Consider the following 14,317-nt stretch of genomic DNA (forward strand, 5'->3'; position numbering starts at 1 on the left):
GGACCCCAGCTGAGAACACCCCTTTGAAATTCTGCTCCAGCTCCGTTACGCTCACCCGTGGCAGCCCTGTTGATATACAGACACTTGCAAGTAAAACTCATGACTTATTTACCAGCCAATTCCTTGCCCGCGTTCCAAATTCAATCCAAAGGCAGCTCAATTTCAACTGAGCTGTCAATATAATATAACGTGCTCCGCTGCTCTCCTAACCTTTCCTGATATTACGAGATCCTCGCTTATTTGTAATGAAACACTATGAATAAATCAATGTATGTTAATACATGAAGTCTTCAATTTTTTATGAAGGGCTCCACAAGAATCTAATTCCCAGCTTTGCTGAAAGAGCCTTTGAAAATTTTTAAGTCGCTTGCTTTATGACAGGAGGAAAACGTTGCATTTTGAGGAAAAATAAATACACAGTGTTTAAAAAGGGGAACTTTAATAATAACAGGATAAATGAGACACAGAGACGGATACTACTGACACCAGAGAAGGGTGCGAGAGTATGAATCCTATTATTTGGACAGAGAAGAACAATTTAGACAGAGCTGACACCCAAGATAAGGCAGCACAACAGAAAAGGGCCTTGAATTACACCAGGCCCACGGAGCAGCAAGAAATAACAAAAGTGGAACTCTTAAAGGGATTATGATTGAACAGCTTGCAAGTGATTTCATTGAAAACCTACTAATTTTTCCAGGATTTACAACATGGTTTTAAATTTTTATTACTTGCCGGAAACCTGAGAGAGACCTCAGCACAATGGTCATTAAAACAAAAAAATTAAATGCAGGGAGGAGAAATATTGACACTGGCTCCTCTTCCTTAGGTAAGGTGAGGACCATGCAATGCAGCGTGGCACGGGACAACGTTTTGGTCACTCTTATTGCATCAAGGTACCTTAAGGCAAGGGAACCCGTGTAAAAACATCATCAGAGTTAGAGTGAGCATCAAAGACCTTAAATTAAGAGACAGGACCCAGTGGATGCCGTAGCCAAATCTAGGAAGAAAAACATATTAACTCTGTCATTAGGAATGAATCGATGCAATTTGTATGCTCTATTTGCAGATCAAGTGCTAGAGAAACAGCAATTCCATAAAATTCCCAAGGACAATCAGTAAAATAGGAGTTTGGAAAAAAGAAAGGGAACTTCCTCTTGCTGGGGCACTGAAAGGCACATTCACAGGATGCCCAGCCAGAGCCTATGCAAAAGCAGTGACGTTTATTTTCAAGCACATTATACAAAAGGCTATAAATACAAGTGGAAGATGCACTTGTCCTTGATCTTCATATAGATATAAGTATTCAGCTACCTTCACCAGTTCTAAAATCACAACCAAAAAAGAGGGTTGTTTTTTTATTTTAATTTTAAAAAACCTTCCCCTTAAGGCAAATAGAGCTAGAAAAGCTTTCAGGATGAAAAAGAAAAAAAAGTCACTGAACTAAAAAAAAAAAAAACAACAAACCACCAGTCTTTCTTTTTTCCTGTTGACTATAGGAGAGAGTAGGAGTTCAAGGGACATTAAAACAATCTGGGTGCAACTCACAAGAGGCAGGGAAGGAGAAAACTATACTTGAGTGAGAGTATGGCCACTATTTGAGATTGTGGTGTGGGTCAATCTTCAGAAAGTCTGCTCACTCAAATCAGACTTCAGTATTTCCCAAAAATTTTCAGGATATAGAAACTACAGTAAAGAAAGATTCGTGGCATAGCCAAATCATGAGATTATTGGTACTGCAGTAGACTCTCTGTTCCAAAAGATTCCCTATTAAACCAGCTGATGTGCAGACATTCAAAGCAAGCAGTCCTTGTCCCTACAACATAACATTTAATAGACAAGCAGTACCTGGATGCAACACAGAGAATAAGAAACTAATAGTATGAATTTGGGCATGTGGTCCAGTTTCACCCAGTCCAAGATGATTCAAGGATTGCAGCATCTCCCTTATGAAGAAAGACTAAGAGACCTGGGACTCTTTAGTCTGGAGAAGAGAAGGCTGAGGGGAGACCTTATCAATGCCTACAAGTATCTCAAGGGTGGGTTGAAGGAGGAGGGAGCCGGACTCTTTTCAGTGGTTCCCAGTGAGAGGACGAGGGGCAACGGGCACAAGTTGGAACATAAGAGGTTCCACTCAAATATGAGAAAAAACTTCTTCACAGTGAGGGTGGCAGAGCCCTGGAACAGGCTGCCCAGGGAGGATGTGGAGTCCCCTTCTCTGGAGATTTTCAAGACCCGCCTGGATGCTCCTGAGTAACATGCTCTGACAAGCTCTAGGCAATCCTGCTTCAGCAGGGGAGTGGGACTAGATGATCTCTGTGGTCCCTTCCAACTCTAAAAATTCAGTGAAATTCGGTGAAAAGCAGAAATATCTAAGGCACTGGTCAGCAGCCACAGCCAGTTACTGGCTTATTGCTCTCCTCAGAGTTGGTCTCCATCTCTTCTCCGCTTCCCACAAGAAGAGCTGGGAATGACTGAAGTGACAAAGACAGCACAGAGAGACAGTGCCAGGAGAGCCTAATATCTAAGGGACTGGTCAGCAGCCACAGCCAGTTACTGGCTTATTGCTCTCCTCAGAGTTGGTCTCCATCTCTTCTCCGCTTCCCACAAGAAGAGCTGGGAATGACTGAAGTGACAAAGACAGCACAGAGAGACAGTGCCAGGAGAGCCCGTGTGCCCACCCCTGCTGGGGGCTTTCGTCATGACCACGATAAGCTAATGTTCTCCGAGTCCCCGTTTTGTGAGATATCCACTGTCTCAGTCTATTCCTCTGTGGGCCTCCCAGTACAGACAGAGCAGTTCCAGTTATAGATGTTCTTACAGCAATGTCCCCTGGGGGCTGGCTCCTTCCAATGTCCCCATGCCCCAGCCACCCCCTTCCCACCATTTCTCACAGCCAGGACCACCTTGAGTTACTGAACCTGCTGGTATCTCCTCCCTGGAATCTCTGAAAAGTGCTACAACACACACTTGTGTGTACACATGGCTGTGTCTCGGGGGATTCCTCCTATAGAAAGAAACGATGCCGCACCACATCACTCACAGGTTGGTTTTCAGGTAAGACACTACAGTTGCCGCCCTCCTTATTTGATTTAAACTTCAAGTTCTGAAGCGAGAGAAATTTCAGGGAATCAGACACTGAAAAATTGTCAAGAAGAAAATGGAAATTTCCAACTCTGGAGTAATTTATAAATGCACAGAACACGTCCGGAGAAGAAATGCAGCACTTTCCTAGAATAAGAAGGATGCTGCAAAAACCACCTGCTCTCCTAGTTGGTGTGCTATTTATCTTAATTTCTTGTTCCAAGTGTCAAACCATTTCATTACAAAACAAACAAGAGATTCTAATCTAGAAAATGAGATGACTCAATCACTAGAAAGCAGCTGTTCTAAATTATTTTAAAATAATCTATTTTAACAACAAGCCATGGCATATAATACTTCTGTATTCTAAAAAAAAAAAAAAAGAAAGGAAACAATAATATTCATTTAAATGTTTAAAAACCTAGGAAAAAAACCCAGAGAAAATACTCAAAAATACACTTAAGAATTTCACTCTGATTGAAAAATATTGAAAATATTTGGGTTGACTCTGACGCAGAATAAATGCAAATACAAAGATGAGGAAATTTCTCACAAGACTGAAACTCAATGTTTTTTAACCAGCTCCCTGGTTATCTCCCGCACAGCAGGCACCTGCCAGATGCTGGAAGTTGTCTTTGCTCTGCAAACTGGAATGGCTGCCCTGAGTTTGCATATCGGCTTCCAGGGCAACTCCACGGGCCCCAGGAAAAGTTTTAGTGGCCAACACTGCTATGTTTCTAATCACAGCACGTACCAGTGCAGGCTAAAATACAGCAAAACCAAGAAATGCACATAAATAAATCCTAAATCTTCCTTGGAATCTCCTTTAACGAGTTAATGAAATAGTTCTCCAATTAAAGCAAACAACAGCAGTAAATTTAAAGTCATCAGAAGTTCAGATGGTCAGGAACTAAATTGAAGCAACAGCAGTAAATTTGAAGTCATCAGAAGTTCAGATGGTCAGGAACTCAGAAGGCAAAAGAAAAGCCACATTCCACCAGAACAGGAGGGATGAGACACCGAGCCCAGCATCGACCTGGCTGGGCAGGAATGAGTTACTCGGGAAACGCTCAGACAATTCGAGTCCTGCCCAAAATTTGGCTACGTGAGTCCAAATTCTTTACAAAATGTAAAGGAGGTGAGCAGTACAAGCTCAACTCTACTGGCAATTATCCAAATTATGTATTTAATTTCCAAGTGTTTGGTGATATATAATTGCTGTGATAGACTACGGAGAATAAAATAAGAAGAGATCAGCATAAGAAATGGGATGGTTCGTGAGTTCACCCCTTGGTATTTAAGCCGACACCTAGTCTATGTCAGCGCACTCTCAGTCCCCATTAACCACAAGCAACCCTCTTATTCCATCCTCCCTTCTCCTTTTTATCCTTTTAGAAGTTCAGAATATTAACTCCTTGAGATTGCAGAGCAAACACTATGTTAACAACCACCAAGATGAAGATATAATATTGATAGCATAAGAACAGCTCTTCTCTCCTTCACAGAGCCTAATTTAAGACAATTTTCTAGGGAAATGTGAACACTTTGCTAACTGTCATCATCTGCAAGTGTAAAACTTCTATGACAATACAAGGACTTATAAAACTTTCATTGTGAAGGGAAAGACCACAGCAAAGAATTTACTAAAGTAGGAAGCACAGGGCTATTTTTCACTGCAAAACTTACTTCCGAGGAAAAAAACCTAGTAAGAAATCACAGAATGGCTTGAGTTGGAAGGGACCTTAAAGATCATCCAGTTCCCCCCCCTGCCCTGGGCAGGGACACCTCCCACAACACCAGGTTGCCCCAAGCCCCCTCCAACCTGCCCTTGAACCCCTCCAGGGATGGGGCAGCCACAGCTTCTCTGGGCAACCTGGGCCAGGCTCTCACCACCCTCACAGCAAAGAAGTTCTTCCTGACATCTCATCTCAATCTCCCCTCTTTCAGTTTAAAACCATCCCCCCTCATCCTATGGCTCCCCTCCCTGACCAAGAGTCCCCCCCAGCTTTCCTGGAGCCCCTTTAGGGACTGGAAGAGCCTTCTCCAGGCTGAACATCCCCCCCCAACTCCCTCAGCCCCCTCTCCCAGCAGAGGGGCTCCAGCCCTCACAGCATCTTCGTGGCCTCCTCTAGCCCTACTCAACAGGTCCATGTCCTTCTGCTGTTGGTGGCCCCAGGGCTGGAGGCAGCACTGCAGGGGGCTCCCCCCAGAGCAGAGAGAGGGGCAGAATCTTCCCCCCACCTTGCCCTGCTGGCCATGCTGCTGGATGCAGTCCTAGGGGGCTTTCTGGGCTGTGAGAGCACACTGCCAGGGCATGTTGAGCTTCTCATCCACCAACACAACCAAGTTCAAGAATAAAAAAGTCCTCCCCTTAACCCACTTGATGTTTCCCACACCCCACTGGTGTATGTATGGGCAACTGTGTGTCCACACAAGCAAAAGGAGACTGTGATACTGGAGTCTATTCCTACACAGCTTCATCAGCCAGGTCTTGAACATGCCTGCTCAGGCTAAGTATCAGCCACAGACCAGAGCATAAAATGTTGCAAGGACTTTATAGTCTGCTCAAGAAGCTGAACGAATATTCAGTGGTTGCCCCCAACTTCAGCAGCGACACCGTGTCCAGTGCCCGGGTGGGCACTCAGCCTCTGCCCTCAGCAAACACAGACACTAACAGAGCTCTGCTGAATTTTGATCCATCTTCGAATGGTGGAGGCAGGGGAGCCTTCATCCTGTGCTTTTTAAAATAAAAATATCAGTAAGCGCAGTTGAAAATAAAGTTAAAAAGATCCCTGTAGAAAAAAAAGAGTACATATTGTTAAAAATGTGGTAATTAAACAGTGAAACAGACCATCAAGCGATGTGATAAATCACCCTTCGGGTTTAGACATTCCTTTGGAGGAATGTATTATGGCACGATCATGAGGCTCGAAGCTTGATACAAGAACAAATTGTGATAAAGATCTCATCACTTCATCGTAATGGTCCTTCTTGCCCTCCACTAGGAAAATCCTTTGGAAACTCGAGATGGCTGTTCAGATTCTCTTTAATCCTCTTAAATAAATAAATGAACAAGAAAGAATATTCTGCTCAAATCACGGCTGATGTATCCATTTAGCCTTCCCATACATTTGATACATTCGAGTAAGCTTTCACGCTGATGAATAACTGAGTTGTCAGGATTTCATGTGTTCATAACCTTAAAACTGAGGGCAGCAAACTCTAATGTCTCAGGATTGAGAGCTTGCCAGTCAAGGCAAAAAAATATGCTCATATGTTTCCTTCCACAGCAATTGATCCCAGTATACACACCACTTTATCTTATATCTTTTGTCATATAGAATTAATCAACCACCGCGAGGAGAATTTTGCTCTCTACAACCACATTCACCATCAAACATTAGGACTTTAGGCTTCCCCTCTGATTTTAGCAATTGCAGCCCGTTTGAATGCAAATGGTAAGTGCCGCTGTTAAATCAAACACTACTTTGTAGATACATTATGCAACCTTATATCTATTTTCCATTTTACTGACAGCCTGCATAGCAGTTGGGGAAGGCATTTGAAACCTATAAATCCATTACATTATCCCCTGCGTTCCCATTGACGCTTTATCTTCCCCGTCTTTATAAAACAAGCCCATTCTCCCTTCTCCATCCCCCTCACACAACACACAACCCCCAACTTCTGGGGATGCTTTCCAGCTGCCGGGTAGCTGCAATATGTATGGATTTTTTTTTTTTCCCTTTTTCAATTAGGAATGCCTCAAGACTGAAACCATCTCCTGCTATGCATAAGAGGAGAGCCAGAAGGAGCCACTATATGGGTGAGGGTGGCAGGTCAGAAGGTGGGTCTGCAGGGACACCCTGATTCCTGTCCCTCACTTTACTGAGCCAGGAGGAAGCGAAGCTTTTCCTGAATGGATGAGAAAGAAGTTTGTCACAGGCAAAGCGCGATTTTCCAGGGCTAGAAATCATTATGCAATTTGTAAGAGCATGGAGATGAGGCAGTCGGGCACCAGTGGAGAGCACTGGTGGGTTTCACAGGCTTCTGCCCTGCAGATGGAGGGAAGGGGGAACCAGCTGAAAGGCTTCATGATTGAAAACACCTATTGAAACAATAGGCTATTTAGATTTTAATCTTGCTTTACATATTTCACTCCATGCTCTAGTAAAGCCTACAAGAAAACTTCATTTTCCCCCCGTTTCCCAAACATAAAGACAAATAAAAGGACGCATTAGAGTCTGACAGAAATATCCTTGAACTTGAAGTTATCCAAACATTTCCTTCATTTCCTGAGTCGCCGCCTCAGTTGGAAACTTTTCCCCCAGCCAGGTGGTAAAAAGCCACGTGCAATGTGTATTAACCATGCAAATGACTTTTTATGGTGAAAGGAAACCAGTTCTAGCTCATGGTGCCTCCTGGAAATGTTTCCTTTGAATTCAGCGTGTCCACAGGGCGTAACAAGGCTGTTTTACTCAGCATCTCACTTACTACCACTTCAGGCACCACTGACCTTCCAGAAATTTTGCAAAGCTTCTCCTCAGTTCATACTACAGCTGGATTAGCTTCACACAGTCAGCGCTGAGCTTCCAAAACATCTCTTCTTAGAATCATAGAATCATTGAGGTTGGAAGAGACCCTTGGGATCATCGAGTCCAACCATCTCCCCTACTCTACAAAGTTCTCCCCTACACCATGTCCCTCAGCACTGCATCTAAACAGCCCTTAAACACAGCCAGGGATGGGGACTCCCCCCCCTCCCTGGGCAGCCTGTTCCAATGCCCGACCACTCTTTCGGTGAAAAATTCTTTCCTAATGTTCAATCTAAACCTCCCCTGTTGGAGCTTGAAGCCGTTCCCTCTCGTTCTGTCACTAATTACCTGTGAGAAGAGACCAGCACCAACCTCTCTTCTTGAACCTCCATCGCCCATAAGACACCCAACAGCAAAGCAGCTTCAAGTTTCAATGCAAAGAACAGGAAGGAACAGCCATTCCCAACCATAGCTTTCCCTTCCTACCCTCTAGCTGGACCTGACAACAAGAGGATTAACAAGATATTCTAAAAATTACGTACATATTCCTTACACAGATCAGCCCAGCACCAGCAGAGAGCGTGGTCCAGCTTCTCCCCGCACACTGGGCTGAGCAATGAAGGTTTAATTGCTCCCTTCTCTTCAGTGACATCTCTGAGGATCAGGGCTTCAGCTGAACAGGACGATTAGCACCGTTCCAATTCAAATCTGGCAATCCAGCACCTTCTCCCAGCCTAGAATTTACTTCAGAATGAAAATCAGCTCTTTTCTCCGCCACAGTCTCCTACTCGGGGGTCATTCTCCAAACCACCTCTCCATGGTAAAACACCACAGACCACCACCAAAGGCTTTAAGCAGCTGCTGCAATGCAGGAGGCACTGACCCAGCAGCGCCGTTGTCACCTGAAACCCAGCAGCAAAGGGCAGCGACGGACTCACGAGACAGAGCCCAAACTTCTGTTACACTGAATTTTCTGTTACACTGAATACTTTCTGGTATTAATTCTACATTTCATCTTGGCAAAAGTGCAATTTCAACAGACAATTAAAAATATAGTCTTTTGCTTTCCAAAAGTGAAACCCAATTGTTACTTTGCATAATTGCGAGTAGCTCATTCTTCCTGGCAGAGAGACTCTGCCCCCGTTCCCAGCCATGTCCTGTTCACAACATCACTCTGATAACACTTGCCACTTGCATTTCCAAGGCTGATCCCAAGCAAAGTGCAAATCATAAACAAGCTGGGCCCTGGATGTGGACTCTACATTCGATTTCAAGTTCAAAGCTGAGAGTGTCAGAGGTGGAAGACTCAGCTCTGCGTTTTTCTATCAAAGCACAGAAATACTTTGTCTGGCTCACCTCCGCCTTCACATTCCAGCACAAGACTCACTTGGGTGTCAGAGATAAGACATGAAGAGCATAAGGAACTCCTTCTCTTCCACATGTATTATCAGAGCTGCTGGTTTTCTTGAAGGGAACAGGAGAGAGGTACAATCCCTCTACAACACCCCTCCGGCTGTGCCCTACTGTGCTTTATAAGGGAAGTAATATTAGAGACCATCTCATCCTTGATTGCCTGAGCTGACCTCTGCCAACAGGGCCAGACCAACCGGGTAGACATCACAAGAAAATAACTCTTTCTGGATGTAGGCTTAGGAAAGCAGGAGTGCTTCCCAGTGCAGGGTTTTCAGCACATCCCACCCGCACCTCTGGGAAGCTTCTCTTACTGGCCTGCAAACTAGAAGGCAGGGAGTACACCTAGGAGGGGACTTTATACCAACCTGTGAAGTTTTTTTTCTCTTTTTTCTCTCTCTTCTCCCTGCTCTATGGGGCATGGGGGCAGTGAATGAACAGCTGCGTGGCCCTAGTTGCTGCTGGGGTTAAACCACCACACCAGGCCACGAGAAAAGTCTTACAAAGGTCTTGTTATTCAGCAGGAATAAAAATCTTAAGAAGCCTGGCTAAACACGAGCAAAGTGTCATCATCAGTAAGAATACTTTAGACAGGACACCAACTGAAAGCACCTAAAGAAATAGAAAAAGCACTCAAATACAGCTTCAGCTTCCTCCACTGCCAAGGGAATTGTAAGCGCAGCTCTGCTCATCTCAGACACAGAGGGTAAGTCAATTAAGCCCATCACTGCATTCCTATCCTGAGATCAACCTGAGAAAACTCACACAAAAAATTAAAAATTCATCTTCAACGAAGGAATCGCAGAGCACTAAGGATGACAACTCACTTGTAAATCAGTTTTGACACAATCCAGCACCCAAATGTTTGGCCAAACTTTCCTCTTCCACACAAGCATCCCAAAACCAAACTTTATTTGTATACGTTGATTTTTTTGGTACTTCCTTTTTTGCCTGGATCTTTCCATTTTAGGACTGAGAACACTGGCATCTCGAACACCAAACACGCCTGAATAAAAAGCGTAAGAGTTATCATGCTTTGGTAGTCATCACATAATCTGATAGCCTGGACCTTGCCTTGCTCTTCGTACCTGGAGATGAGTTTACCACAGCGTGCCAGGGAGGCAAAACACTCTACAATGAAAGGTGCAATGATTTTTTAGCATTGTGTCTTAAAACAATGACACTCACTGCAGTTTTTACTGCTGTCTCTCAAGTTACGTGATCAAGTTGTCCCACCTTCAGATTTTTTCTCATCAGAAAGCAGCTAAAAAAGCAGCTGTATGCAATAGAGTGACAATTTCTGAACACTTTTTCCTATTTTTTAAATTAATACTTCCACTCTTCCTGCCTAGCATAATTCCCACAAATACAGGCTGGCCAGTTCAAAGATTTTTGAAACCTGCTGCAAGTCTGATTCAGCCTTATAAAAAAGAAGGGAAGAGAACCCAGCTCCCCCCTGATACACACCTGTCATAAATAAGAGGGCGTGAAATTCTTCCTGAAGCAAACGTAAAAATCCTTGTTTTAATGTTCTAAGTAATAGCAAATAAATCCACCTGAACTGCTTCAGCCAGCAAAAAAAGCCAAGTTGCTTCTACAATATTCTAGCAGAAAAATGGTCAGCTTTGCAGCTAGATAACAGAGTGGAGAAAATAAATTTTTACGTGCAAAATATTTGCTTGGAATTCAGTGGTTAAGATGCACTCCTGCATATTAGGATTTATAGCAAGATGGAACATACTTTCCTGAGTAGTTTGGCAAAGGTAGACAAGGTTGAAGTTCTCAAGAATATTACTTAGCTGTTCACAGAGGGGTAGTTTGGAGAGTCCACCTGCTGGCCTGAACGGTGGGTGGACTCGCTGGAAAACTGAGATAAAACCTTAAGGATCCAGGTGCATCCCATGGGTGTGGGTTTGGGGAAGTGGAGGAGGGAGACAGGACCTGGCAGAGTTGGTACCACAGAGCAGGGTTACACCAGGAACACAGCACACCCTCTGTGCAATGTCTTGTCCCCTGAGAAAGAGGGAGAAGTCCAAGCAGGGAACACCTGTGAGCCAAGCAGCTCGTGGTGGGTGCGTCAGGAAGAGCATTAGGAAGCCCTGCAGCTGCGTGAACAAAAAGAAATACCCCCCGTGGCATCAACCATTGCCAGGGTGCCATGTGTCCCCACGTTTGCAAGCCCCTTTGCCAGGCGTGGATGTGAGGCACCCAGGAGAAGTCCAGCAGGGGTGGGATGACCATGCTGTGCCACCCCACCGGCGCTGGGGAGAAGACAGGGACCCCCCACCCCACCTCCACAGACCCTGTTCCAGAGCAGTGCAGGAGCTGAGCCTGTGGGGTAAACAGCCTATCTCCCCTCAGTCCCCAAAATCTTTTCTGACAATCTTTCTGCATCTCAACTTTATACATTCCCTATCATCTAAAGCTTAAAGGATTTGTCCTATGTTTTCATTCGAAAAAGCCTTTCAGTTCCTCTAAACCCATCAATTCCTAATCATCACAGAACATCCTCCCCCTTCCCACCCTTGCTGGAAAGTCCCCGCTCCCTTTCTCGCTCAGGGGCATCTGACTTTACACTGTGCTTTTGCTTTCCACCCTAATCAAAATATTTCATCAGCAAGAACGAATCTTGTGCCTGATATATCAGGGCCTTTAAAGAGACTTCACAGTGTTTACACCCAGAGGGCTTTCATTTGTGCACAGACTGTTTACGACTTTTGCTGAACAAAGTCACTGCTGCTGGTTTCCTCTTGAATAAATCCTGGGCCTGATTTCCTAATGTCCTGGGGAGAGTCCAAAGTCAGAAGAGAGCTGGAAATCCTCCATCACCTTGGAAAAACAATATCCCTCATTCCTTCAGGACATAACTGCTTTAGAGCAAATAACTGGGATATAGTTTTTGCAGATACTTTCGGTACAACATGAATAAAATCCTATTACTATTGCAGAAGTCATCGTCTCCAATCAGGTTTGCTGCAGTAAGTTTTCTGCTTTATTCACCCGAACTATATTTTCATAAAAGCCAGAGGCTGTAAAACGCACGGTGTATAAAGCAAGTTAAAAATTCCTACCAAGAAAATGTTTCTTTTTTTTTTTAAGTGACTTCCCACACAAAGGTGTCTCTGAGCTATCCATTAGCTGGAAGTGAGATGTGTCTCATTGAACAACTAAATACTCTTCACAGAGAGGAAAAAACACACAGTAGCCTAAGTGCAGAAAATGCATTAAAAAGTCCAAAGCTGAAGCAAGATTCCCCCTCCCCCAGCTCTTCATAGCGCTGCAGCATCAGTGGGGGCATCTCACCCACCCCGTGCCCAGGACACTGGAGAGGACTGGCCAGTTGGGATGTTCAGAGGACAGGACATAAAGAGCACAAGGAGAAACTAAAGCCACCTTTAGACCTTTCTCCCCATGTTACATTGATTTTTGGTTTTTATTCAATTTGAGAAAATATGGGCATTGACTCAAATACTGAGAAGCACAGAAATAACTGCATTATGTGCATTATGGTGTACTTTACCTTGTAAGGTGGAGTTTTTTCAGCTGTATTATAGTTTTCTGAATGCACCTTGTGGAGACCCCATGAATGAAATGTTAGGGTCTCTTGATACCCCTCAACTCCAATTCTGGTTTCATGGCCCTGTATTTAACTTCTAATCCACACAAAACACTCGTATTGCACTTTCAAAAACATTTTGCAAAACTCTTGGCATAACCCCCTCGCAGTACTTCTTTATATTTCCCTTCTCCTGAGTTCCAAACAAGAGTGAAAAAGGATACATTTCTGTTCTCTTCTTTAATGGTCTGTTGGATTTTCCTTTTACTTCATCTCCAGGAATACAGTCAACCATAAATTGTGTCATTCTTCCAACTTAACCATCCTATGATTCATTGGATGCTCCAGTAGGTTGGCTCAACCTCCTTTTCTTTGTTCTCCCCACCAGCAGTGATATTGGGAGCAGTCTTCACCCTTTTTTTTAATCACCAAATTCCTTGTGATGCTCCAAAGATTCTTTGGAATGGTTTATGTCGCATTAAAAGGCATCACAGTTAAAGGAGTCTCAAAAGACAAAGTTTAAAATGGTCCAATTTATTGTTCCAACTCCCCCTTTAGGATAATCTAGCTCTGCTGCTTCTTTCCCTTTCATTAATGAGCTGTAAAACCAAGCACCAGGCTGTCAGATGAGTCTGACTAGCTCCAGTTCTGCTTTAGAAATAAGTAAAATCTCTATTAAAAAAAAAAACAAAACACCAACATACCTCAACTCTTTGGTCCCCCCCCGCTAGAGCCCTCCACCTTGGCAAGGATCTTTCCTGTCCTCGGTGAGCACCAGTGGGAATCTGCCACTACCCTCAGCTCCTGAAGTGTTTTGAGGGGGCAGAAGTAGAAGCAAACAGCTTGGCTTCTCACTGACACCCTCACATCGTGCCAAGAAAAGCCCCGTTGCCAGCCCCACTGCTGTGTCGACGTCTGGACCCAGCGCTGCAGTGGGTGGCAGAGAGACAGAGCAGCGGCACCTCGACGAGCAGCCTCAGGAAGCCAGGAGTTTCTAACTTGCCAGGGAGAGGAGGTGAACAAGGTTAATTGCTGCAGATGTAGACTTGAGCTTTGCATGCTTAAAACTAAACTTGAAAGGCTCGGGCACTTTTCAAAATGTACTTCATTAGGTTTGAATTATCAAGCAGGAGTAGAGGAACGCAGCATGAGAAACACTAGATATTTTCTCTGGTGAAGAAGAAAATATTTTCTCCCTCTTTCAGGCATTTCTTTTAGTCCTCTCTCCCACACTATCCTGTTATTTCCAAAAACTGTAACCCTAAGCCATGCCTCCTACACTGCCTGGTGACTGCAGCGGGGCACTGGGATCCCCCTCAGGCTCTGAATCTTGTACAACCCCAGCAAGTACGTAAAGGACACTGAGTCACAGTGATTCATGCAGCAGAGAGTTTTAATGCCACCCCCTCCTCCAGCCATCCATCCAGAGCACACTTTCCAAATCCTAACATCTTTTTTTTCCCCCCCTTCTGGATTCTTGACACTCTGCAGGCTATTTTAAAGGTAAGGAAAACAAGGCAGCCAGGACAGTAAAATTTGCTGCACCGTGGTCAGCACCAGCAGAAAGACATTTCAGGGGAAGGAGACCCAGGGGTCTCCACAAATCAAAACCAGGTGGAGTACGTACACACTCCTGTACAGCAACCATGGGGTTTCCACAAATCAAAACCAGGTGGAGTACGTACACACTCCTGTAGGACTTGCAAAAACAGCTTCAAAAATCTACATGACA

The 14,317-nt window shown here is 44.4% G+C and overlaps 1 protein-coding gene across 8 annotated transcripts in view; it reads right to left on the reverse strand.

Moving 5' to 3' along the window:
- Positions 1-14,317, reverse strand: part of PTPRT (protein tyrosine phosphatase, receptor type, T) — a 481,241-nt gene that overhangs the window by 120,117 nt on the left and 346,807 nt on the right. The window lies entirely within an intron of this gene.

The sequence above is a fragment of the Calidris pugnax genome, unplaced genomic scaffold (genome assembly GCF_001431845.1).
Source record: "Calidris pugnax isolate Ruff unplaced genomic scaffold, ASM143184v1 scaffold55, whole genome shotgun sequence".
Classification (NCBI taxonomy): Eukaryota; Metazoa; Chordata; class Aves; order Charadriiformes; family Scolopacidae; genus Calidris; species Calidris pugnax.